At 50.1% G+C, this 25,977-nt stretch overlaps 1 protein-coding gene across 4 annotated transcripts in view; it reads left to right on the forward strand.

The window, feature by feature from the left end:
- The first annotated feature begins 5,343 nt into the window (after positions 1-5,343).
- The window catches only part of CXXC5 (CXXC finger protein 5), a 99,115-nt gene continuing 78,481 nt past the window's right edge, over positions 5,344-25,977 (forward strand). Inside the window, exon 1 of one of the 4 annotated variants that reach the window (XM_039486029.1) lies at positions 5,344-5,527. The gene's annotated coding sequence lies outside the window, so the exon portion shown is untranslated. Of the gene's footprint in view, positions 5,528-5,701; positions 5,944-6,161; positions 6,185-6,539; positions 6,560-25,977 lie in introns of those variants that run through there. The other 3 variants (XM_039486028.1, XM_039486032.1, XM_039486033.1) reach the window with 3 other exon arrangements.

Here is a 25,977-nt window from a genome sequence, read left to right on the forward strand (position 1 = left end):
CATGAGAAGACCTTCCCTCTTACCCATGATGGCTTACTTTTTTAAGAGCCTTTGGGAAGGGACCTTGTCAAAGGCTTTCTGAAGATCTAAGTACACTATATCCACTGGATCACCCTTGTCCACATGTTTGTTTGACCCTCTCAAAGAATTCTAATAGCTTGGTGAGGCATAAGTTCCCTTTAAACAGCCATGTTGACTCTTCCCCAACAAATCATGTTCATCTATGTGTCTGATAATTCTGTTCTTTAATATAGTTTCAACCAATTTGTTTGGTACTGTAGTTAGGCTCACTAGCCTATAATTACCAGGATCGCCTCTGGATCCTTTTAAAAAAATTGATCTCACATTAGCTATCCTCCAGTCATCTGGTACAGAAGCTGATTTACATGATAGGTTGCAAACCACAGTTAGCAGTTCTGCAATTTCATGTTTGAGTTCCTTCAGAACTCTTGAGTGAATACCATCTGGTCCTGGTGACTTATTACTGTTTAATTCATTTTGTTCCAAAACTTCCTCTATTGACACCTCACTCTGGGACTGTTCTTCAGATTTGTCACCTAAAAGGAATGGCTCCGTTGTGGGAATCTCCCTCACAACCTCTGCAGTGAAGACCAATGCAAAAAGTTAATTAAAGCCATATCTACACTAGCAAGCTTACAGCAGCACAGCTGTACCGAGTCAGCTATGCTGCTGCAAGATCGCTCATGTAGCCGCTCTATACTTGCAGGAGAGAGATCTCCCATCGACATAATAAAACCACTTTCATGAGTGGCAGTAGCTATGTAAGCAGGAGAAGCTCTCCTGCCAAGGTAGTGCTGTCCACACCGGCACTTCTGTCAGTGTAATTTATATCACTCAGTGGTGGGTTTTAGGGAGATCAGAAACTGGATGCTGAGACACCCGGATGGAGGCAGACAGCGCAGCAGGAGCGCAGGAAAACGGAGGCACCAAGTGACTTCAGGCATCGCATTGGAGCCAAAACTGCGCTGTAGGTGCCTAAGTCTGGGGGTTACCTGCCTATGACCTTTTGTGGCTCCCATCTTTAGTCTCCCTGGCCATCAGTTTCTCCTCTGTAAAACAGGGATAATAGCACTTCCCTGCCTCACAGGCTGTGTTGAGGGGCACTTAGGTACTGTGGTCATGGGGACCATACAGGTACCCCAAGCAGAGATACCTGTGACCAATGCCAAGCCTCACTGGCTTAGGACCTGTATCATATAGTGCTAGGCTGTGCTAGCAGGCAGTACCCAATATGCTGTCTGCATAACTCCAATCTTTGTGTGTAGCCTTGGGGGTGGTTAGAATTGGAAGTAACTTTATGGGATGTCTGTGGTCTAATGGATGGATAATGAAGCTTAGGAGTTGGCTTTCCTACTGACTTTGTGTGATTTTTTTTGTGCAGGCTGCATAGGCCTAACTTCCAAAGCAGCCTTTGATTTTGTTTGTAACATTTTCAAAAACATGTGAGTTAGGACCAGGGTTGTATAGGGATGCAAGTGCCTGAAGATGCAGATAGGTGCTCTGTGGGATTTTAAAAGCAGGCCCCTAACTTCCCATTAATTTCTAAGTCCCTTCTGAGAATGGGACTTGGGTTTCTAGATCACTTAACATTTTCAAAAATGCCTATCTTAAATGTTTAAAAATGCCTCCCAGTGGAGGGCAGCAGTGGTGCTTCAACCTGCCTTTCCTCGCAGACACAGCTGTTCCTCTAGGCCTAGCCGCCTGCAAATTGCTCCTTCTAAGACTCCAGTTCCTTAGCCTTTTAACTTACCTCCTAAAGATGGCATTTTCAAAGCACCTAGCGCTGGCCTAACTCTGCTCCCATTGAAATCAGGTGTAAAACTCTCATTGACTTTGCTAGGAGCAGAGTGAAGCCAGTGCTGAGTTCCCACCAGATATATATGTAAAACTCTTGGAATTAACTAGATGTGTGCTAAACACAAACAGCTTACCCATATTACTTTCATTTTCAATCATTCCTCTTCCCCCACAATATACACATACTGTCTGCATTTTTGTCTCACTTATGACTATAAGTAGAGCTGGTCGGGACATGATTTTGGTGTCCCCCCCTCAAAAATAAAAGCCAATGAAAACAGTTTTTTTTCATTTTTTTCTCAGCATTTTTCTTCAGAAAAATTTGGGTTTTCATCAGAAAGCAAAAGCCTAAAAACAGGCTATTTTTTTTTTCAATTTTCAGCAACATAAAGCTAAAAAATTTCTGCCAGAAACAACTTTTTCTTTTGTTTTTAGTGGAAATTGTTTGGTTTTCAGTTGATGAAAATTAAAAAAAAAAATCAGCTTTGGGGTTTCAGATTTATTTTCGGTGGAAAACCTGAAGCACGTACTCAAAACTGTACAGCGAACAGGGGAAAGGAGGGGCCACCAATGCCCGAGGCTGCTGCCATGGCATAGATGGGAGATGCCTGGATGATCCCAGCAGGTGATCCGCACCCCAAGCTGCACAGGCAGGCAGCAAATCTCCAAGATTCCTCCAATCAGACTGGGGGGAGAATTCCTGCCAGGCTGCACATCTGGCAATTAGTTGGATCCTGAGTATGTGAGCAAGATCCACCAGTCAGGCATCTGGAAGGGATTCTCTGTACCACTTCAGAGCATTAGTCCACCCTATCCATGTACTGTCTCCAGCTGTGGCTAATCCCTGATGCTTTAGGGGAAGACAACCCCCAGCTCCCTGTCCCCTGCCATACATCTGGCCAGGTGTGCAATGGGGAAATTTATAGTGTAGTAGCGATCAGGGACCAGGGTCCTGTTATGGTAGGTGTGGGTCACACACATTGTTTGTATAAATAATCAGTTTAAATTAATAAGAAATTAGAATCCACATAATGCTTCAGCCCCCCAAAGAAGTTATGAGAAATGGAGGGTGGGAAGCCTTACCTATAGCAGACATTAGCCATCCCTCCTGCAGTGCTAGAGGAGGTACCCACTCCTTAAATGGACATGTAAAGTAAACGGATGAGCAACTGCTAGCCAGTGTGAATACGTTTGCAGAATTGAGTCCTGAGTCCATTTGAGATCACAGACCAAATCGGACATTGTATTGCAAGCAAGACCAAGAAATATCACCTTCCTGTTTTTCTTCACGTATCTGCTGGAGGGTTTCAGTAAGAAGTTCACATCTGATCGGTCATACTTACATGATCCCCAAATTATATGTGACATACTTATGACACCCGTTGCTTACCAACTGTCATACAATTGGCTGACACAGCATCATGTGACTGAAAAGAGTTTTGCACTATTGCTCTCCTAGCTAGTCAATAGCTTTTGGCACCAGCAAATATTGACCAGCTACACATTTGCTGAGGGGAGGTCACATGGACTTTCGACCTGAAATATAAAGGAGGATAACTTGGATGCTGTAGAGGATATGGGAGTGGAGACATTTTAGCTTATTCTCTCCAGAGCTTTCAGGGGCCCAGTCCCAGGCTTTTTAGGTATCAGCCACACAAACATGAAACAAAACATGTGACGCATAAGTGACACAGAAAGAAAAGCAGTAATAGCAATTATTTATTGAGTTGAGACAGCAGCTCAGTATGGTATCATGGAGAGACACTCTCCCTAGTCCAAGTGGTTTATAAGCTAAGACCTAGTTTTATGATTTGCTGACTGCCACCTGTCTATCTTGTCCAGCACTCTGAGCACAGTAGTAGCACTGGGCCAGGTCCTGGTCCGCTTGAAATTGATGGAGGTTGTACCGTGTAAGACCTTGGTCCTGCAAGTAGAGTTGCATGTGGGGGTGGGGGGAGATGACCCTTGCTCCCTAGCAGAGCCCTATGGAAATCAACAGGGTGCTGCATGGGTCCCTCACATACTCTGGGATTGCAGGAGATGCTCAGCAGACATGATTTTTTAAAGTGAACATGAAGGACTGTAAGAACTGAGGGGAAAATGTCATGTTCGGTGCGTGGGTTAATAGCACCTGCCCGGCTTTGCACAGTGCTTCCAGAGTGCTATAGATGTGCTTAGTATTATTACATGATCCTATTATTAATTAATTATTATCTGAGACAGCTCCCACTATTTGTCCTGGAGTTCTGTTACTAAGACTAGGTCACGTCATGCAGTGAGCTAAACCCTCCAAACTTTGTCAGACGGTAAACAGCCTGAGACAAGTGATACAAAAATACATTATTAAAGAATGTAATAACACATCCCCTGACCAGCGGGGTAATGTGTATAAGAATGAAGGTCTGCATCATGTGTTGAAAGAAAACAAAAGGGACCTGCAGCTTAATTATATCTCAATGGTCAATTTCTGAATGTTTGCTGTAATCTTCACTCCCAATCAATCCCCCAAGTAATATATCCCTTTTAAGGGGGCCTTATAGCAGATAGCAGAAGCTATATAGGCATTTATGTATAGGTGGCATGTATATATATGTGCCCAAGGTATGTAATAAAAATACAATACATGGACACATTGCATTATACTGAGGGCCTATGTCACGTATTAATAATGTACAGAGACTAGTATGAACAATTTCAGCTCAGAATAGCTTGAAATGCCACAGAAAGCTGCGTTCTGAGTCCAAGCGATCCGAATCCATTGAAGAAAGCTAAACCATCAAGCTCTCTCTCTCTCACACATCTGTATCTACATGTTATAATAATACTAATAAAAAGGATCTTCAAAGTTTAGCACGAGTACCACAAGTGGTCTGTTGAAGTATTTACACCTCTAAGGAACCACTGGGAAAACCTTTATTCATAAAAAAAAAAAAGGCTCCACAATGAATCAGTCCATGTGCTGGAAATATTTTGTGGCGAGGCACAGGGAGCGTGTTTTCACCAGGAAGCAGCGTGAACCTCAGTATTATACCAGCCCCCTCCCCCCAAGGGGAAAGTCCCGAACGGACCAGTTTAACAAAGCCCCAAATAAAAACCACATCGCCCCTGAGAAGCAAGCCCGGCTGGGCTAGCACCGCCCCAGGCCAGCTTGCTGAACGCCGGCTGGGCAAAGTTTCGCATCTTACTTTGGGGTTTGTTTTTATTTTGTTTAAAGGGGAAGGACGGTGAGAAACTAAAAGTTGCTTTCCAAGGTGGTGGCGGTGGTGGTGGAACACAAGGAGAGAGCAAAAAGAGGGAGCGCAGGAGACAGCGAGGGATGGCAGCGGGCTTGGGGACCGGGATGTGGCCAGTGGGAATGCAGCAGCGGCAGCCACGGTGCAAGTTAATCAGATAATAATCAAAGCGATTGCATAAAAACCTCCTTTGGAGGCGGCTCGGCGCTGCCTGCTCGGCTCGAGGAGTTGCCCCGGGCTGCGGCTCACTTTGGGGCTGGTTGTTGGGGAGGGCGGGGGGAGAAGCCTGCGCTCAGCATGCAAAAGAGCAGGGCCAAGGGAGCGAGGCGGAGATGGCAGAGGAGGCGGCAGTGGGCAGCCGGCGAGTCGGTCCGGTCCGGGTTTTGCCGGCAGCCCCCGGGCAGCAGCAGCGGCAGCAGCCCTATGCAATGTGGTTCGGCTGTCTATGTACTTCCAGAGCGAGGAGGGATGTAGAGGTGGGTTTGCGGGGAAGGAGACGCTGCCTTGGAGGAGAGACCCCCCTCCACCCCTTCACTTCTTTTTTTCCCCCCAATTTCCCATTGTGAGCCCCCCCTCTCCCATGCACGCGACCCTTTGATCTGGGCGCTGCAGCCCCCCCCGCCCCACTGATTTACCCCCCCGCCCCACAGGAGGGGAGGGAGACAAACACCCCTCGCCTTGTAAAGAGATAATTTTTTGGCAGGTGTTAATTTTTTTTTGCATGCTCTGGATTTGGCTCTTTAATCCGGCCGGCGACAGCTCGCGCGCGCACACACACACACACGCACTGCCCGGAGTGGTGGTGGCTGCAGCTCCCATCCCTCCCTTCTCCTCCTTCCTCCCCCTGCCGCTGCTGCTTCTCCTGCTCTTGCTCCGGATCGCTCTTCCTCCGGTAGGTGCATGAGAGTGAAAAGGCCTCTGTGCTCGCTAAATATGCAGATGCATTCACGGGCGGCGGAAGAGTTGGGGGAAAAGTCTCGGGAAAAAGTTTGCCCTGTATTTTCCCTTCCGTTCAGGTGCTGATCAGTGGCCCAGGGGAGAGGGGGCCGATCAAACCCTTTGCTCCCACCCACCCCCGTATCCCTAACCCCCCTCGTCCCTACCTCCGCCGGGATGGAGAAATGCTGCAGAAGGTTGGTCTCAGATCACTGGGTCTAGACAAAAAGAGGGGATTTTTTGCGGGCGGGGGGAGGGGGGGATGGTATCCTCCACGGGAGATGACCCGTGAGTTCGCCCCAGCCCGGCTGGCACCAGGGGTCCCTGGAGCAGAGGCAGAGACATCCCGGGGGGTGAGGGGGGCTGTTAGGCACCCTCCCGCACTTTCCTTTTAAAGTCCCCTCCAAAGGGAAACTAATCGACACCCCCGGCTCGATTCTTCCAGGTTTGGGTATTTTTTGCGGGGTGGGGCAAACCTCACACACCGCGATTGGAAAGACACCGAGGAAAGTGGCCAGTCCCGTGTGTGTGTGTGTGTGTGTGTGTGTGTCCCCTGTAGCGTTCGGAATCCTGTAAGTTCCAGATCGCTGCTGCTTTATTGGGGTTGCTGCCGGGAGCATGGGAGTGGGGGTGTTGTGGCGGCCGCGAGGACGGGGCGTTTGCTTAATGAGCAAAGTTTTGTTTGCAATATTGAAATTGTCCTTCCTGCCCCCCTTCCCCCCGCCCCTTGAGTGAAATTAACAGGAGGGGGAAATGGGGTGGGAAATGTCAGTTTCCAACGCGGGGCGGTGGCACGGTGGCTGCAGCCAGCCCCTCTATCCCAGGACGCTGCATTATTGATCAGGAGCCCAACCCCTCCCGATCTAATCACTGGTTTGTTTCCCGGGTTACAATGGTGTCTGAAAGCAGCAGGCTGGCTCTAGCTGACCCTTCTGCTTGTGTGAGCCGCGGATTAGAGCGGCGCCCGCTAGCGCCGCTGCAGCTCACGGGCTGTCAGCAATTCCTAGCCCTGCTTTCCAGGGGCTGGCGATTCAGCAAACAAACCCAGGCCGCCCACCCTCCCTCGCCTGCCTCCAACTTGCCATGCAGAGCCTGGCGCTGCTGGGGAGAGGGAGGGGACGGGGAGCAGCACAAGGGCGGCTGGGGGCCGGACTTTGGGTTTTCCCGGCTTTAATTTGCCTTTTTAAAAAAAATATCTGGAGGAAGAGGATTTGGGGCAGAACAGCGTTCCCTGGACTGATCTCTTTTTCTTTTCTGTAGCTCAGAGGGTATTCAAAGTGTTTGGGTCACTTGTTCAGAGTTTTCTACAGGTTTTTGGTTTTTTTAATATATAAGCAACAGGAGGGCTGAGTTTGTCTCATTTATTTTTAAAGCAAATTTTGCATCCACAGAGTAGCTGAAATCTGTCTGTTTTGTTGTTGCCCATTTTAGTTTTGTTTCCCAAACTGCAGTCAGTGAGGGATGGCCGGCGTGCGGGATGTGCGGCTCGCTGGAACTGAGCCATGTGTGACAAGTAACTTAAGTTTTTGGGTTTTTTTAACCAAATAATATTTCCCCCCCCACTTTGCCTTTGAGTCTGTGATATGCAATTCATACTGGAGCTCCACTCCCCCTGCATTTGATGTGTGGGCACTGAACATACACTGAGAATAAAAGATTAAATGGAAGCAGACGATTGCAATGTACAATGTGTAATTTATCTAATATGCATCCACAGCGCACGCTGCTAGCTGTAAAGCGGTAGTGTATTTTGCAAATGATTTACTGTACTGTTGATTATTATACAAAACTCGGCTCAGTCTTAGCTCAACTCATTGAGGCCCAATGTTATATCCTGCAATAACCAATGCCCTTCCCATTCCACCCAGTTGTTTGGTTTGGGTCCTTTAATTCTTTGCTCAAATGAGCGATTAAAAAGGAAGTGCTACTTATTCTGGGTCCTAAACATAAACAAAGCTGTACACACATCCAGTGATAACAGATCATATGTATGCAGTGCTCCATGTGACCCTGATCCAGCAATCTTTGCTCCCATGAGTAGACTCCTTGGAGAGGATGGGATGACTGGCGTGATTTGAGGACTACTTGAGGGAGTAAAGGATCCATGCCCTCTTACTTGTAGGATACCTGGGAAATACCGTGTTTTAAAAGAACAACTTAATGGTTGGGATTGCCCCATGTGTAACCCACTGAATTAGAATGTAGGGCACATTTCTTATCACCATGCAGCTTGAAAGATATATTGCATGCAAGGGGTAGGGGCTAGATCTTGCACCACTGAACTCAGTGGCAGTTGTGTTTCTGATGCCTTTGGGAATAGGCCCTGACTGATATGACAATGTCAGTGGTCCTTTAATGGTTCCCCTGCCTGGCTTTTCCAGGCTCCTTGGACCCCTTATTCTGTCACGGGACACTTCCCCACCTTCACTTGCTGTTGCACCTTTTAAAAAAAAAGTTCTTAAATTGCTGGAAGAAATACGAAAGGCTAAATTTCCAGCAGCTGCTCCTGCAAAGTTACCCATGAACTTCCATGCTTATGCATGCAGATAGGACCCTGTGACTTCAGATCAGGTATCTGCCTATTCAGGAGGGTGGTTAGGTGTTTCTCTCCCTGATTTGCCTGTCCAAGTGTGGGATTTATTACAAATGCACCCATAGCACCCGGGAGTGAAAATTTGACCTGCAGGCTACTTCCCTACAAGCAACTGCTTTAAGTAATTGTGTGGGGTCCAGCTTAAACCCACCAAAGCCAGGAAATTCAGAGCTCAGACTGCAACTTCATTGTTAACTCCAACCCTGTTTATCCCCTCTGTGTGCTGGAGGATTCCCCAAACACTGGGTGGTCTTCTATGCTGCACCTAGGCATAGGGAGAACTTGGGCTGACAAAGGTCCCAGCCTGAATATATTTGCTTTCACTTAGTGCTACTGTAACTGGGGTTTTTTCCTTTTGTTTATTTGTGTGAGGTTTTTAAAAATGTTCCAACAGTTAAATAGCTTTGCTTTAATGTGCGCTTTGAAAGAAGCATGAGCCATTGAAATTGAAGGCCAAATAGCAAGGATTTTGCCTTTAAGAGGCGTTGATTAATAGAAAAGCAGACCTGGGTTTTTCCTTTAGCGTGTAAAGTACCCTTTAGTTAGACATAGAAAACAGAGTGCCCCTTTCCAAAAAATTCCTTTCCTAAAAGATTGTGCATGGTGTCGCCCTTTGAAAAAATGACAACAACAAACAGTCTGGGCATTTAGACCTTGATGAGAACTCCCAGTGCAATGTCAAAAACAAATCGGCTTCGTTAGTGCCTTATTGAGCACAAAACCCTTAAGTGTCATTCTCCAAGGCTTCTGCCCGCATTGGCGAGGCAGAGAGGGGCGGGTTTAGCTCCCTTTGCTGCCAAGTGTAAATTTATTGCCTGATTTTAGTAGTGTCCCCCTACGGAATTGGGAGCTGTTGGTAACATTTACTGTGTTCCCCTGCCATGGGACTGTCACTTAAATCCAAGTAGGCGCCATTGTGTGCGTGTATGCATAGATAGCCTTATAGACTCAGTGATCTGACCTCCAGAGGTTTTTTGGGGGTTAACCCATCAGAGCGTGATAATAAAAATAAACTAACAAAAGAAGCGCCTATAGCTTTCTGCTGGTGAGGGTTGACTTGGCTCTGTGTGTTTGAAGTTCTAGTCGATGTTCTTCCTCTGCACATTAAAGCTGACAAAGTGGCTTATGAGAAAATGACAGTTTAAAGCGCCGGACAAATGAAATTGACATAGTAAATGTTCGGAATCATTTGAAAGTTCGGCTGATTCCATGAATGAAATTCGCTGAATGAACTTGCGTGGGAGTTTTGTTTACTGGTGGCAAATGCAAAGTGCACATTGCAAAACGTGATTGCATACCCTGGATTAGAGAGATAATAAAAGGAGATATTGGATGTGTCTGCATTGGGCTAAACAAGGGCATTTGAAGCATGCAGAGGTTATCGAATGGGGGGTGGGAAGGGGAGAAGGTGTTGGTGGTGCAGGCAGTGTGTGTGTGTGTATCGTGTGTGCAAGGGCTTTGTACAATGTAAAACTTTTTGAATGGATGCATGCATACATCATTCACAGGTTATCACCACTTTGGTGGGGAAATAGATGAATTGCTTGAGGCTTTGAGACAAGTTGTTACTGACATGGACTTAGGGGCATAGATCTGAGGAGCAAAGGGACCCAGCTTTGTCCCTGGCAGATGCCACAAGGTTGACTTTGGTGCAATCGTGCCAGCTTATGCTAGCACGGAGTTTGGCCCACGGTGCCTGTGAAATACCATTGGGCCGTGTTACACTCCAGCAGCGTGGGATGCACTGAAGGCTGAGGACTGATACAGCCAAAAGTGCATGTGTGACATTAACTGGCTGACAATGTATTTGCAGGTGCCTCTTTCCAAAAACCTGCTTGTTCCACCTTGATAAAGGATGCAGTTGACATGAGTCGTGCTCGAGGGGGATGCTGAAATGGGGTTTACTGTGATAGGGACTTGTCCAGTGCATCACACAAGCGGCTTCTATCACAGAGGGGCCAAATTGTCCTCTCCTTAAGCAGGGAAAATGTCCCCTTTGGTTAAGTGTGTCCCGTCCCCGCAGATCTGGTGGCATCTCCTCCATTGGTTTTGGGGAATTAACCCCCCTGCCCACCCCATAGGTTAGGGGATAAACTCTTCTCCTGAGCAATGATCCAGAGAGAAGGCATTTCCTGACTTGTTCTCACCAGGGGCACTCTCGGACCATGCGTTTGGAGCACATGGGGACACGTGGCTGTAGGGTGACCAGACAGCAAGTATGAAAAATCAGGACAGGGGATGGGGGGTAATAGGAGCCTATATAAGAAAAATACCCCAAAATCAGGACTGTGCCTATAAAATCGGGACATCTGGTCACCCTACACGGCTGCCTGTCGGTATCACCGTTTGTTCCTAAGCACAATGTGGTTTTCTGGTGGTTTCGCATCTGAGCTCTGCCAGTAGCACTTAGGGCCAGACTCCGAGCTGGTGTAAATCGGCATAGTCCCACTGATGTCAGTGGAGATGATCTACAGCCACGGAGGATCTGGCCCTTTGGTCCATTCAGATTTAAAAGCTTGGTAACACAGAGCAAGGTGAATTACAAATGAGAGGGTTGGAGATTTTTTGGGGGTGGGTGGACTGATTGGCTCCAGGTGTGGGGGGGGCAGGGTCATATGGGGCTCTTCACCTCTAGGGTGCTGGTTCCAATCTGGCTCCAGTGCAGCAGTGACTGAGAGCCATTTGGTGATGTGAGTTGACCATGTTCTCAGCTGAATCCTAGCAAAGCAGGAGCCTGCCCCGCAGAGAGACACTGCTGCCAGGGGGGCTTGTCATTTTATTGCAAAATACCAGACAGATCACTGGCCTGATCATCTTCTCAGCTACACCGGTGTCATGCCGTTGCCTTTAGCAGCATGGGTCACACCAGATTTACACCACAGTGGGGCAAGTTCTGCTGATATTTTGCTTCTTTCCCATGTGCTTTCTCCAAGGGCAGAGCCCCCAGAGGAGGGCTGAGTTTGGCAAAGGGGCAATGGAGGAATTGGGGGTTTACTGTGTGACATTAAAAGCTCTGAGCCAGACTCGCTGCTGGTGTAAACCTGCAGAGTTCTGTGACTTTACGGAAGTGTGCCAATTTACACAAGCAGAGGATTTGGTTCCCAGCACCTTAGGTGCCATGGAAGGCCGTACCGGGGAGTGGATGAATTTGCTGCAGTGCCCACCCTGCGACTGAGCCAGACTCAGGGGTCTGTAGAAAGTGTAGGTGGTGGGACGGTTGAGAAGGAGAAGGTCTGACTTCTGCTACCCTTACCTGATTTCCGTTTACTCCACTAATCTCAGTGCAGTTCCTCCTGATTGACACTGGTGTGCAGGAGAGCAGAATTGGGCCTATTGTGCCTGGAAGGGCCAGTCTGGAGCTTGAAAGCCAGTGTGAGTCAAGCCCCTGTGAGTGGTGCTGTCGGTTACTCCCCCTGGGCCTGCTTCTGCTCTCACGCCACTGGATCCAGGCTCAGGCCCTACGTCTACCTTGGCCGGGCGGCATCTGTGGTGCAGACGAGGCGTTTGACGGGTGTGCACACCGGCCCCCATTCTGGGCAGCGGTCTGGCCGCTTGAATCTGTTCTTGGGGGTGTAAAAAGGCTGGAGACCAGGCTTCACGTGGGCTTGGGCCGGGGGGTAGCGGATGGTGCAGGTGTGAGTGAAACCTGGAGGGAAGGGTGCTGTGTTACTGTATCTCTGTCTGCTACCAGCCCCTGGTCCCTTCCACTCCCATCCCCTGGGTTTGCAGACCTGCTGGATCTTGCGAGTGCCATCGCTTCACCATTTACACCAAACCTGGATTTGGCCCCCAGGCTTTCCCAGGGGCTGCCCACCCCCTGGCTTTGGGGGCAGATCCTCCAGGGACCTGTAAGTCAGGGAGTCCATGGCACTACGCCAGCTCACACCCAATGAGGAACTGGCCTGGCCCCCTTGGTGGGAAGTTTCCCTCCCGATGCAGGACAGGTTCTGGTGCTGGGATCCTTAGGATGGGCTGCGGGAGCCTTTGGGAGTGAATGCCACTTACAGGGTGAGGAGTCTTGAAACAAATCATGCCAAGCTGCCAAGATGGCTGTCTTGAGGCCAGCTCCCTGCTCACACCCGGATCCCACTCTGTCTGGGACCTAGCAGCAGGCATCTCCTCTGGCGCTCTTCTACCTTTGCTATTCAAATGCCTTCCCTGCTTGGGAGACTCTGGATTTCCTGCCGGGCGGTGGTGTGGCTTTCCACACTTTGTCTGGCTGCCACTCCATCACGCGCTTTGATGGCCACATTCAGGCTCACAATGAGGAGGCCGGAGCCAGCCCCCTCCAGTCCTGTTTCCTCCCCCCCCCCCCTTTCCTCCATCCTCCACACAGATCCACCACTCTCCTCTTCAGGAGGCTGGTTCCGCTGGGGCGGTGCTGACCTGCCCTGGTCTCTCTCCCACCCTCTTCACTGGTGGCAAATTTGTTTTCCCAAACCTGGGCACAGGAAGGACCCCTTGATTAAGTGTATTAATAGTTAAACTTTCAGCTCATAGCTTAAACTCACCAGACCACGAAAAGCCTCCATCGTGTTTACTCATGCTCTGGTGCTCAACAAGAATATAGTGCTGAAGCTTTCCTCTACCCCCGCCCCCCCGCCACCCCCCGCCTCAACTTCAACTTCCAGGAGAGAGAGGGCCTTTCTGGCGCTTTTCTCCCCCAGAGGATCCCGGATCTGGGGGCAAACCCAGCTTTTCCTGTTGGGTCCCTCTCCAGCTCTGCGAGCTTTGGTGACAGAGGTGGAGACTGAATTCCTCCCTTGGCCGAAGGAGCATTTAACATTTCCCCCTCTCGCTAGTGCTTTGAATCCTTTTTTTCCTTAATGGAAACCCAAGTTGTCTCCTGTTGGAGCTGGGCAGGTCCGATGGGACTGATCTTTACCCCTCTTTGATGAGCCTGTTTGCCTAGTGACACCCAGCTCCATTGAAATTTACCTCCTGTGGAGTGGAGGAGGATGATTGTTTGTTAAGCCAGTGATGCCCCAGGAGCAGGGCCCCATTGTGCTCCATGCTGCACAGAGTTAAGAGACAGTCCCTGCCCTGATTTGCTTACTGTCTGCATAGACCAGACAGACAAAGAGGGAGGGAGGGCCAACAAGGTGTAACATACAAGAAGGGAGGCAAATAGCCTCTTAGATCAGCTTTAAGTCCGGTGGAAGATGGAGGGAGTGGGGAGGGTGGAGGGGCTGAGTTAACAGGCCTGGGGGGGGGGGAAAGAAGGACTGGCAGTATTGACGGGGTAATGGGGGTAGGAATGAGGCTGTAGCGGAGGGGCTGGGAGGGCAGAAGATAAGAGGTGGTTGGAGCAGACAACCAATCAGCAAATAGTCGGGGGGGGGGGGGGGGGAAGCAGCCCCTTTCCCTAACCAGCAAAGCCCTTATGCAGCCAGAGAGGGAGGAAACAATGGAATCTGCTCAGAGCTTTGGGGTCCGACTCCAAGGTGACGTGGACAAGGAGCAGGTCCCAGGGCAGCCAGTGGGCGTGAGGGGGTCAGCAGGGCCTGTTGCAGATCTCACTCCCCATGGCAGAAATCGGCGGCGACTGCGCCGACGCCAGGCCAGGTGGCAGCAGCATAACAATGGCGTACGTGAAGCGAGTCCGGCCCAAAGGGGCTCTGAGCCGGTATGGCTTGCGCCCCATTCGGAGCTGCGGTTAAAGGAGGGGAAAGTTCTTCGCAACTCTTGTGCTCGTTGCTTCTCTGCCCATGCTCCGGCACGTTGGGGCAGGGCCAGCTTCCCCTCCTGCCCACCCGCGCTGGGTGTTGCCTGGGCGAGCTGGCTGGGCAGGGCCTGGGGAGCCAGTGGTATCTTCTCTGCAGATAAATGGGGAGCAAGGAACAGAGTGGCCCGTGTGGGGGAGAGCTGCTCTTGCTCGACTGGAAGGGATGGGCTTGATGCAGGAGGTCAGATGGGATGATCATCATGGTCCCTTGTGGCCTTTCATCTATGATTCTCAGAAAGAGTTTCTCATAGGCCCAGGGTATCCTGTGTGCCCCGGAGCTCTGCAGCCCCAGAGCAGTGTTGTTATGTGATGAGGGAGCCTAGCAGTCTTGGATTGGGGGACAGATTTCATTTATTGGGGGCAGGGATTTGCAGAGGATGAGCCCAGAATTCATTCATAGGGGTGTGGAGCAAAGTGGTGGGTTCAGTTATTAGGGGGTGGGGGGAGAGCCCAGAATGTATTTACTCTGTGTCTGTGTTGGGAGGTGTCAGGATTGATCTATTGGTGGGAGAGACGAGATGTGATCCTGTAAATCAAACAGGTATGGGGTTGGGTTTTGTGTCAGCACATGTCTCTCTCAGCCAGGCTATTAGGTTTAATCTTCAGACACGTATGTGTTACGGAATCTTTTGAGCCCATTTACCTGCTGTGACTTACACATCACCTCTCAGTTCGCCCTGCCCTGAGCTCCACGCACATCCCAGTCGGTGCAGTGCAGGGGACAGGGGGTGCTGCATGGTGTATCAGGCACATCCTTAAAAGTCCTCTCTTCTTGGGGTGCCTCTGGTCTTTGGGGGCAGTGGGTATTGGCCCTGAGAGCATTGTCAGTTGTCACACGCCAAGCATTCTTTTCCCACACTGCCCTCCCCTACGTTGGGGAAGCAGGCAGATGGCATTGCAGGGTCTTCTGTGACAATCCATATCAATGCACGGGGCAGCCTGTTATTAGAAGCAGAAAAGGATTTTAAAGTCACAACTTTTTAAAGCAGCAGAATGAAGCAAAGGGGAACCCATGTATTCCAAGGAAGTGGATGGATCAGCCTACATACCATATTGGGCACTACTGAGGTTTGGAACACCCCAAAATTAGTTTTCGGAGATAAACAGAGGGCTTGATTCTGAGACACATACACCAGGTTTACCCCATTGCTTAATTAGGGTTACTCCTGATCTCTACTGGAGAAAATAAGATCAGAATGAGGCTTGGTGTGTGAAAAAGTGATTCCCCTAGCAAACGCGTGCTGCAGAATTGCTTAAATCTATTTTCTTCTGGGTCTCGTGGCCTGTAATCTCTCCTACCATTCCATATTTTTTCTTCTCCTTTTGTCTGTCACATGGTCAGTGATCTTTCTCACCCAGCTCCCTGGACCCATCTCTGTCTCATCAAAGGGCGCTCCTTTTGTGCTTTGCCTTGATTGGAAAGTGTAATCCTTTCTGGATAATTAATACGAAGGCTTTAAAATGTTTGAAAAGTGACACTGAAAGAGGCTCCTGCATCTGTCCCATTGCTTCTATCTTAGATGTACCCATTTTACAAATAAAAAGTTTTTTTTCTAGTCTCCAGCTCTGCAACTTCCCCTGGATCTGAGAGTCAAGCTAGGTTCTCCCCTTCCTGTGTATCATCACTCGGAATCATAAGCTGCTTCTTTAACAGGCCATATTCTGGATTCCTTCACGCTTATGCAGTGCTACTAAAGGCACATCTGCCAATCAGGATATAATTTGGCCAGAAAAATCATTGTTACTGGGGATGGTGCATCAGAAGGGATATGCCACCTTTTTATGTGTCAGGTGAGAAGATTTCATATGGGATCTATGAGCCAACAAACATGGCTACCCCGATGCCATTTTTACAGTCACCTGTCAGAGAGAGCCCCACTTTATAGCAAATATCGTCACTCATTGCAAACAGTTGGAACTTCAGGTTACTACTGATGTAGCTAGATTGTGAGCACAGGACTCTGGGAGTTTATAATGTCCTCCATTCCTCCTCTTCCTCTCTGGATGATGCTTATGCTGGGATGTTGCATCTTCCCATTTAAGCTCTTAGAAGTCATAAAAGTTAGAGATGGAAAAGAACCGAGACCACTGAATCTCTCTTTTGTCAAGATCAAGCGCTGGTCTCCAGCTAGAGAATGTAGTGGGTAATACATGTCCCCGGCACGTCATTGTGAGACATGGAGCCTTCCATTTCTATGTCACGGGTCAGAGCCATCCGAGGGGCTTGATTCTGCTCTCACCTATGCCAATTTTCCAGTGGTGTAACTCCACTGATGCCATTGGAGTGATTCCCGATTTATTGAGCTGTGGGAACAGAATCTGCATCTGAAAATCATTTCTGGCCCCACTGGTTGGTAGTTGAGGTTACAACTGGCAAACTAGATTTGAATTGCCAAGATATTTCTACAGCGGCCCTAGAGATGCATGTGATCTTATCCCGCGGGCCATGGATCCAGTTCTGCTCACAGGTGTAAATCCAGAGTAACTCCACTGAGTGCTATGGATTTGCTTCAGATTTATGCCAGCGTTACTGAGCAGAATTAGGCCCAGTAATTTTTAGACCCATTTGGCCTGGTATAAGCCTGCACAATGTCATTGCAACGAATAGGAATTGCATCCACATGCCTCAGGACTGATTTTGCCCCAGTGCGCTGAGGTCTTGATGCACTCCCATCCTGGCCTCTGGCCTCCCTTGACTTTCCTTGAGTTTCCTTAAGCGCAGCTTTTAAAGTCCTTGATTAGCATGATGTCAGATGGCCATCTAGCAATCCAAGCAAGTGATTCCCTCAGCACTTGAGTGGTGGCTGTATGGTGTTTGAATTTGGGCCTTTAAATCTTTTCTGGCCTCAGCAGTTCCCATTCCAGTTCATCATGATTTTCAGTTACTTTTCAGGCTTCTTTTTCTTTAATTTTGTGTTCTCGTTCCCAGACCTTTCCCCCAGTTCTCAGTCATTCTCCACCTCACCCTCCCATGTGATGGGTGTTGCTTTGCTTTTGCACATACCTGGCTTTCAGATGTCTCCTTCAACCCTAATCACCCACTTCTTGTCTCCACTCCAGCTGCTGATGTTCTCCACTGGGAGTTTCTCTTTTGAACACGTTCCTCCATTCTTTTCCATTCCTCTGTTATTTAACCTGTCATTCACCTCCGTCACGTATGCAGTAGATGCCTCTATCCTTCACCCTGATCATTCTTTTGTCTTCTCCGTGAGACTGTGCATCTCTAATGCTCCTTCGCTATGGATGTTCTGAGCTTTTTCCTGAATGCTGCTGGTTCTGCTGCTCTCAGGACGTTCCCAGTGCTGACTTCCCAGCCCTACCATTAGGTGTGGGTGTGAGCTGAAATGCTTCCGTTAGGGTTTTCTCTTGACTCTTTCTGTGTGGGCTTCTTTAATTTGTTAGTTGCAGTCTTGCATCTGTAATTGCGCTGAGCAGACACGTCACTGCCTGGTTCTTCCTGCTCCGTGGTTCTGATTTTAGAATATGGTTTACATGTAGACTAGAACTCTCAGGGTGCATTAGTTTTTCAAGGATTTCTGAGTTGTAAGGGACAGTTTGGTATTGTCAGTCACCAGTGCACATAAAGGATCATATTTACTGGTGTAAATCAGTGCAGCTCCTTTAGCTTCAGTGGTGTGCTGCTGATTTACATCAGCTGTGGCTCTGGCCCTGTGTATTCAAAGTTAGGCCTGTATTTGACTTTTCAGTGCCCTAGAATGTCACCCAACTGCTGCATTTCTGCCCCCTTGGTTCATGTGCAGCTGCTGTACCCCTGTGGGCCCTGCTCATCTCACTAGCTAAGCAGGATCAGGCTAGGGCAGTTCATGGAGGAGAGATCTCCAAGGAAAGCCCATGCTGCTGCTGCTGGAAGTGGTGTTTGTGGTTCAGTACATGGGGTGATCCCCCTCGGGGTCACTAGGGAAGAATGAACGTCCAAGGTGCTGTCTCCTGGATGAAATGGAAACCTGAGGACCTGATTCCTGTGCTCATTAAAGGGTTGGTGGTGCTTCTAGGTTCACAGAAGGGACCATTAGATCATCTCATCTGCCCTCCTGTATATCACCGTCCATTCCATTTCATCCAGTTACCCCTTAATTGAGCCATGTAATTTGTGTTTGGCTGAAGCATCTTCCAGACAGGCAGCTGGTCTGGAGCTGAAGAGATGGAGAATCCACCACTTGCCTTGATAGTTTGTTCCAGCAGTTTGAGTAAGGGCTGGGCTACACTACAAAGGCTTTGCTGGCACAGCCGTACCAGTGTAGCTATGCCGGAAGAGCCCTCTAGTGAAGACGCCGGTTATACCGATGAAAGGAATTGGCTTAGTTAAACCACCTCCCCTGCTGACATCAGCTGTTTCTGGCTAAGTTTAAGGATTTTTTTTGCTGGTGTAACTGTGTCTACACTAGGGCTTTTGCCGCGTAGCTATGTCAGGCTGAGGGTGATTTTTTCACATGCCTAGCTGACATAGCTATGCCAGCTAACTTTGTAATGTAGACCTGTGCAAACCTCTCAAAGCCCTTAGAAAATGTCCTTGATCCTCAAAATAACAAACACATCTTCATGGCGTGAGTGAAAGCCCGCAGGAGCTAAGTATGAAAGGCTCAAAGCAGGGAAGATTGGAGGCGGATGCCACTAACGGGGCACAGTTAAGGCAGTTTGAGTATCTTAACTGGATTTTCATTCTTTCCCATGTTTGGGTTTCATTTAAATTTCACCTTAACTCTGAATGTGCTAGGTTTCTAGGGATTATTTGTTTTGAGAATGACAGTCTTCCTATAAATTACAGGATCTGTGCGCTCCAACTCACCAGAATTGTATTAGGATTTGATGGACGGCGTGATAGCCTGCTCAGCTGTTGGCAGAGCCAGCCTAGAAACAGAATGGGAAAATGTGCTTTTAAAAAGTTTATATGTATATAAAAATGATATTTGGGAGTGGGGGAATGACTGCTACTTGGAAGTTCGGCATCTGTTGCCACTCATCAGCATCCCAGTTGTGGGAGCCCTGGAGAGCTTTGAATAGAACATAGAACCCCCACTGAGTCCTTAGTTGCACCCTAGATCTCAAAGCTCTTTACATTACTGTGAGCCTGTTTCACAGCTGCGGAAACCAAAGCACAGAGAAGGCAACTGACTTGTCCCCGGGTCACATGGTGAGTTGGCAGCAGTGGGGCCATAGCCCCATCGATTTTTTTTTTAGGCCATCCCCCTGTTTGATTTCGATGAGGGCTTTGGCTTAAAAACTGCCATTATGGTGGCTCAGAGCAAGGAGGTAAGCCCAGCCCTATCCATGGGGCCATGCCACTTTTATTGTACCTAGAGAGCCAGGGGCAGTGTAGTTCCATTGACCTCAGTGGCGATTCGCTGGTTTACACTAGATGAGGATAGGGTGACCTGGTGCCCGGTTTTTGACTGGAAAGTCTGGTCGAAAAGGGGAGATCTACTGACCGGATACCCAGTGTCTGGTTCCTGTGGTCGGAGGAGGTGGGGAGGTGGTGAGTCATCACCCGCTCCAGCCCCCACTCAGCTGGGGCTGCTTCCTGCCTGTGTTGGGCAGCTGCAGCTCCCCGCCCTGGCTCCGCAGGCGAGGCCCTCCTGACCCAGGTGGGGTGGGGGTGGGGATCGGGGAGAGGGGAAAAGCAGGACATGACAGAGAGGGGAGGGGAAGAGGAGTGGACAGAGGGTAGGGCCTTAGGGGGGAAGAGGCGGGGCGGAGAGGTTCTGGCTCTCCTGCTGGAGTGTCCGTTTTTTAAATATTACCAACTTGGCAACCCTAGGTGAGGATCTGGCCCAGCACATACAGTCTGTGCATTTGTAACCCCTGGTGAGCGGGGGAATGCGTAATACACACTCAGCGTGGGTGACACGGTCGCATACGTCATGTGAAGGAAACGTTGGACAGGTCAGGGTGGCAGGAAGCAAATCCGTACTGTCTGTGTTGTCTCCTCCTCGCTCTATGGCTGCTCCCACAGAAGAACAGGCCAGCCCTTGGGGACTACATTTTCCTTCCTCATCTCTCCAGGCTCTGCACAGCGTGGGGCAGGAGCAGCTCCAGGGTGTGTGCCCACCTGCATGCTATCTCCACTGTGCCCTAGGCTGTTGCCTGGCTGGCACCTGAAGTTGGGTCCATCTCTGCATGGCTCTTCCTGTAGACAAGCCTTTTGTTCTTCGTTTCTGGAGACTTTTGACCTAATTGCTATAACCTCTATGAATGAGTGAAGACTGCTGTCTCTGGGTGGCATTGTTGTGGTTGCCCTCTGCTTTACCTTCTTCATCTCACTAATCTGATGACCAGAAAGTATTCAAAGCATTCCAAATATGGGCTCATTGTCTGGCTCTTTGCAAAGCACAAGAAGGATTTCCTGGGACCATTATTCAGTAAGGCTATTTATATTCCCTGCTGTGTGTGTATGCCACAATATAGAATCATATCACATGCTGGGTTTACATTTGAAATTGCCCGTGCAGTTTCAGTGATTGTGCATATAAATCAGGAATTGCACGCACAAATCATTGGCTCCGGTTATTTGTGTGCCTGATTGCAGTAAATGCACATGCAAATCACACGCAGTGTGTGCTTTCTTTTAACAATCAGGCCTGCTTTCTATGTGACTTGCTTGTGTGTTAGATGCAGCTATCTACTCTGTATTGAGTGTGCTACTTTGTCGCTCGAAGGCCATGTTCTGTACAGGGGTTTCGGCACATGCACCAGGGAGAGTTCTGATGCAGAGAGCTTCTCCCCCAGCACCTTGCGACCCTCCTGCCATGCCACTGCTGGGGCTAGCCCAGTGGTGGGCAACCTCCGGCCCATCAGCGCAAGCCCTGGCAGGCAACCAGACCGTTTGTTTACATTTGCATGGCCGCCTGTAGCTCCTAGTGGCTGCGGTCCGCTGTTCCCGGCCAATGGGAGCTGTGGGAAACGGTGGCCAGGCCCGCACCGCTTCCCGCAGGTCCCATTGGCTGGCAATGGTGAACTGCGGCCACGGGGAGCTGCGGGAGGCCATGCAAATGTAAACAAACGGTCTGGTGGCCAGCCAGTGGCTTGCTCTGATGGGCCGCAGGTTGCCCACCACTGGGCTAGATTCTGCAGCTGGGGGGCACGAAGGAGCTGGAACACCACTTCCCCTTCTGAGCTGGCACAGTGATGGCACCCCCTGGTGGTCTCCAGAGGCACTGTGCTGTTTCAGCACACTCCTGAGCTGCCCCACCTCCCACAGCGGGACCTGTGGCCTACACTTCCATCCAACCCACCATAGGCGTCTTTATCTAGGGCACCAGGGAGCCGCCCCTGAGAAGTGCTGCAGCTTTGCATTCTTTAGAAGTGCTGCCTTTATCCTAGGCAGTTAGTATATTGCAGCCAATCTGTGGGCTTTCTGTGTATCCCCTGTATGAGAATGTAAATCTCTTGTGACGTGGGGTTCAGAGGACAAGTCAGAGACTGCAGATGGGGTCCCCTGGTTTTGGGCACTAAGTGTCCAGTAAGAAACAATCCTGGACCCAAAGAGCTTATGATCAAGACAGACCAAGGAGGGTCGTTCCCAAATTCAGAGAGGGGGAACTGAGGCACAGAGATAAATGGCTTGCCCGTGTCACACAGGGAGGCTGGGGCAGAGCTGAGCATTGAACTAGATCTCCTGGCTGGTCCCTTAAGCACAGGAGCCTCCTGGCTCTCTGGATCAGGTGAAATGGCACAGGCGGGGGGCGGGGGTGTTCAGCCCCTAACAGCCTAGGAAGAATTCACCCTTCACATGCCCACTGTCCCAGACTCAATAGGCAGGAGATCTGTCCTATGCTAAGGGCTCTGCCGTTCCTTTCTCCTTTTTCCTTCTGTTGCTCTGGGTCTGACCTCCCTCCTACTCCCGAGCCTATCCTTCTCCCTTCCCGTCTTTCCCAGCCATGCTGCCTTTCTTTGCTCCGTGGTCAGTTGCAGAATCAACTTGTCTGCTTGCCTGGGCTCCTCTCTGGCCTCCTCGAACATGACTGCCTGCCCTGACTCCATGTCCTCTGCTAACACCACCCCCTTGCTGCACGGTACTTCCTCCAGGTCCTTGACAAAGCGAGTGCAAAAAAGTGGTCCTAATGCTGATTGTTGCGATGCTCCAATACTCACCTCCCTCCTTCCCAAACTATTAGCACTCACAAGGAAACTGGGTCTTTGATTTCCAAGCTAGCCCTTTATCCACTCAAGTAGCTCACCCTCTATACCGTACTTACTGACCTTGTAGATTAGTCTTTTGTGCGGCACACTATCAAAAAGCTTTTCTCATGTCCACGGCTTCCCTCATCAATGCTCTTTATCACAGCTTTGAAAACTTCATTCTGATTTGTTAGACACCCTTACCCTTTTATGAAACTGCTAATTAAATTATCACTCGTCTATGGGGTTCTTCCTGCCGCTGATCAGGGGAAAGATTTGGGGGTTATTGTGTGGATGCGTTGGAATATTATGGAGACAGCAGCAGGAAAACCAGTCAGGAGACTGATTTGTTAGAGAAAAAGTGTAGCATGCAAAATAAGAGACACTGCTGTCTCATCAGACCTTTGTTAGATACCTAGCAAGAACACCGTGCTGGTTGGGTAGCATGCCACAGGCAGGGGATTGCTGCCATGGGGAGGGTGCTGCCCTGGGGAGGGTACCAGGGCTGACACCAGGTATGGCAGAACAGAGGGGTAAGGAAAGAGTTAAGGGAAGTGAGGTTAGTTCCTGGTAGAAAAAGTGGCATTTGGCCTCCAGTCTTGCTCCAGGGGGAGTGAGTGGCATTGCTCTCGTTGACTTAGCTGGAGGCAGGATCAGGCCCTGAGAGAGATGTTCAGCTCAGGAATGGATCAGTACAGTTGTGTGCCTGTCACACTGATCCTGGCTCCAGAACCAGGGGACGCAGGGCCACTGCTGCTGTCAGTTACTGTGGTGTCCATCGGCAGAACGCCGTTGGCTTGAGTGCTGCCTCTCTGGATTTACACCGCCAGAGCTGAGATCCGGATCAAGGTGGATCTCTACAACTTGGGCAGAGCAGTATCACCACAGGGATACGGGTCTTGCGAGGGCAGGGGGACAGCTGAATTACAGAGGCGTTGGGCCAGTCACTGGGACTCCATCAGAGCCACTGGCACTGCAGCGCCTGGCACCAGGTGAGGATCACCCTGGGTCCGCTCCCCGTACCAGAGGGCCTTGGATGGAGGCTGCCTGTGTGTGGAGGTGAGCAATGTTGCCTCCTAGTGGTTGGCCCACAGAGAGGCTCTGGACCTGCCAGAAGCGTTCACTAAGGGAGTTCTCCCTCGGCTCAAGTGGACAAGGCCTGTGTATTTGGCAGGCCTGGCTCCCTGGGAGGATTTGCCACCCATTGAAGGCAGGTAAATTCTGGGGCATACCCAGAGGAAGTGTGTCCCTTCTTATATGTGCCCCTTTAAATCTCTGTCTCAGCACTTGATGCCTCATATTGCTAATCATTGTGGGGATCCCGCTGCCCCATCCCTTGGTGCAGATATTGGGGTGGGGGGTGAGAGGGCTAGTTGCTAACCAGCTAGGTTTATCTGCCTGCTCCCCTGAATTCGCATCATTTGCAAGATCCACCTGGAACCAGAGTCCTTCTCCAAAACCTCCTCCGCCCACCCCAGTGCTAATGGCCAGCTCTGTGCCGCGCCCCAAGCACCGAGCTGGAGGTAGGCAGCAGGGGACCTGGAGTTTGTCGAACAAACTGTTCCTGGCTCAGTTTCAGAGGCTATTTAAAGCAGGGGGGAAAAAAAGACTCCCGTCTGGTATGGGTTTTAAAAGGCTGGTGTGCCAGCTCCAGGCACCTGGGGCACTAGCTGCACGTACGCGCCACCCCATTTACCCCGGCCTCCGCTCCAGCAGTCGAGAAAATAGAGTGCTGTCCTAGCCGCATGGCTCCCTCCGCTCACCAGTGGCCGCAGCGTAGGGGAAATCCATGCTCATTTCTCTGCAGTTACCCCCAAATGTGGTTTCCTTGTTCCCTTCCCGCGTGGCGGGGTGGGGGGAGGCTGGGAAGGGACTGGGGGTGGGGGAGTGGTATCCAATTGCTTTCTGAGAGGGACAAGGACGCGCTAGCTGCTAGGATTGCCGCCCGCTGCCACCATTTTGTTTGGCCGGGGGAGCGCTGCAGCAGTGAGGCGTGCGGTGTTAGCGCCTTAATGAATCAGGACAGCTTGCAAATTCCAGCCTGCCGTGCCGGCCAGCGGGTCTGTCCAAGCGCGCGCTGTCTCGCCCGGTGAGTCTGCTCGGATCCTCGCAGGGATGCTGACAGAATGATTTAGTTTGCACAGTTAAAAAAGAAAAAAAAGAAAAGAAAGTCATTGCGGCTCTGTGCAACAGGCCAGAGGGCTGGGAGGTGCACTGGGGAGAGCAGAATGCTAAGGGCGAGGCCATGGCTTGCGGGGGCGTGGCTGTCTGTACAGATGTCTCGAGGGGCAGTTTGATCTCCCAGCCGGGCTGGCTGGCGTGGAGGGGATTGGCTAATTCCCCCAGCTTGCCCCCCTATGGCACCAGGGAGCAGTGAGCTGGACTGATGGACCCCAAACTAGCGCAAACCTCCATGCCACAGAGGAAGGTGAAAACCTCCAAGGTCACTGCCAGCCTGAGCTGGGGAAAAATTCCTACCTGACCCCATATACAGCGACCAGTTAGATCCAGAGCCTGGGAGCAAGAGCCAAGCAGCTGAGAGAGAGACTGTGCAGAGCCCTGGCCTACCCCGCCTAATGTCTCATTTTCAGCTCTGTGGCTTCGGAGGAAGGAGACCAAAAAACCCCACTGTGTGAGGGGGAAAACATCCCTTCCTGACCCCCGAGGTGGCTGGCTGATGCCCTGAAGCATGAGCTTTAGGAACATGAGCCCCAGGGCTGCCAAACACTGCCCTCCACCCTCATCAGCTCTCTCTTAAAGACAATTAAGTTGTTTGTTTGTCTCCATAAATCCAGAACCTCACCCCTCTGATGGTTAGAAACCTTCTTCTCATTTCCAGCCTGAATTTGGTCAGGGCCAGTTTATACCCATTGTTCTTGTGCCACCATGGTCCTTCAGCTTCAATAACTCTTCTCCCTGACTGGTTTTTACTCCCTTGTGCATTTTATAGAGCAATCAGACCCTCTCCGCCTTCTTTTTGTGAGACTAAACCAGCCAAGCTTTTCCAGTCTTGTCTCATAAGAGAGGTCCTCCATTCCCCGATCATCCTAATAGCTCTTTTCTGCACCTGCTCCTGTGTGAATTCACCTTGCCTGACTATGGGTGCCCAGCATTGCACACAGGATTCCAGATGAGGTCTCACCAGTGCCTTGTCCCATGGGATTAACACTTCTGTAGCCCCCTGAGAGTGCCGTGCCTTTTGTGATAGCGAAGTAGTGTCATTATACAGATGGGGAAAACGAGGCACAGAAAGTTGTTTGCTCAGGGGCATCACAGTGAATCAGTGGCTGCACTGGGAATAGAGCTCCAGCGTCCCAATTCTAGACACTCCCTTCTCTGTGACATTCCTGTTAATGCTAGTTGGGAGTTAGTGGTGTGCACCAACTGCATGCCAGCGAGAGGACTGGAGGCTTGTCCTCTTCCAAGGATATTGCTATAGGAGAGAGAGGAGTATATACAAAGATCATAGGATGATGGGCAGGGGGAGGTGTATGCATAGATTCTAGGGCTGGGGAGGGCATGGAGAGGGGAGTGCG

The sequence above is a fragment of the Mauremys reevesii genome, linkage group 8 (genome assembly GCF_016161935.1).
Source record: "Mauremys reevesii isolate NIE-2019 linkage group 8, ASM1616193v1, whole genome shotgun sequence".
NCBI lineage: Eukaryota > Metazoa > Chordata > Testudines > Geoemydidae > Mauremys > Mauremys reevesii.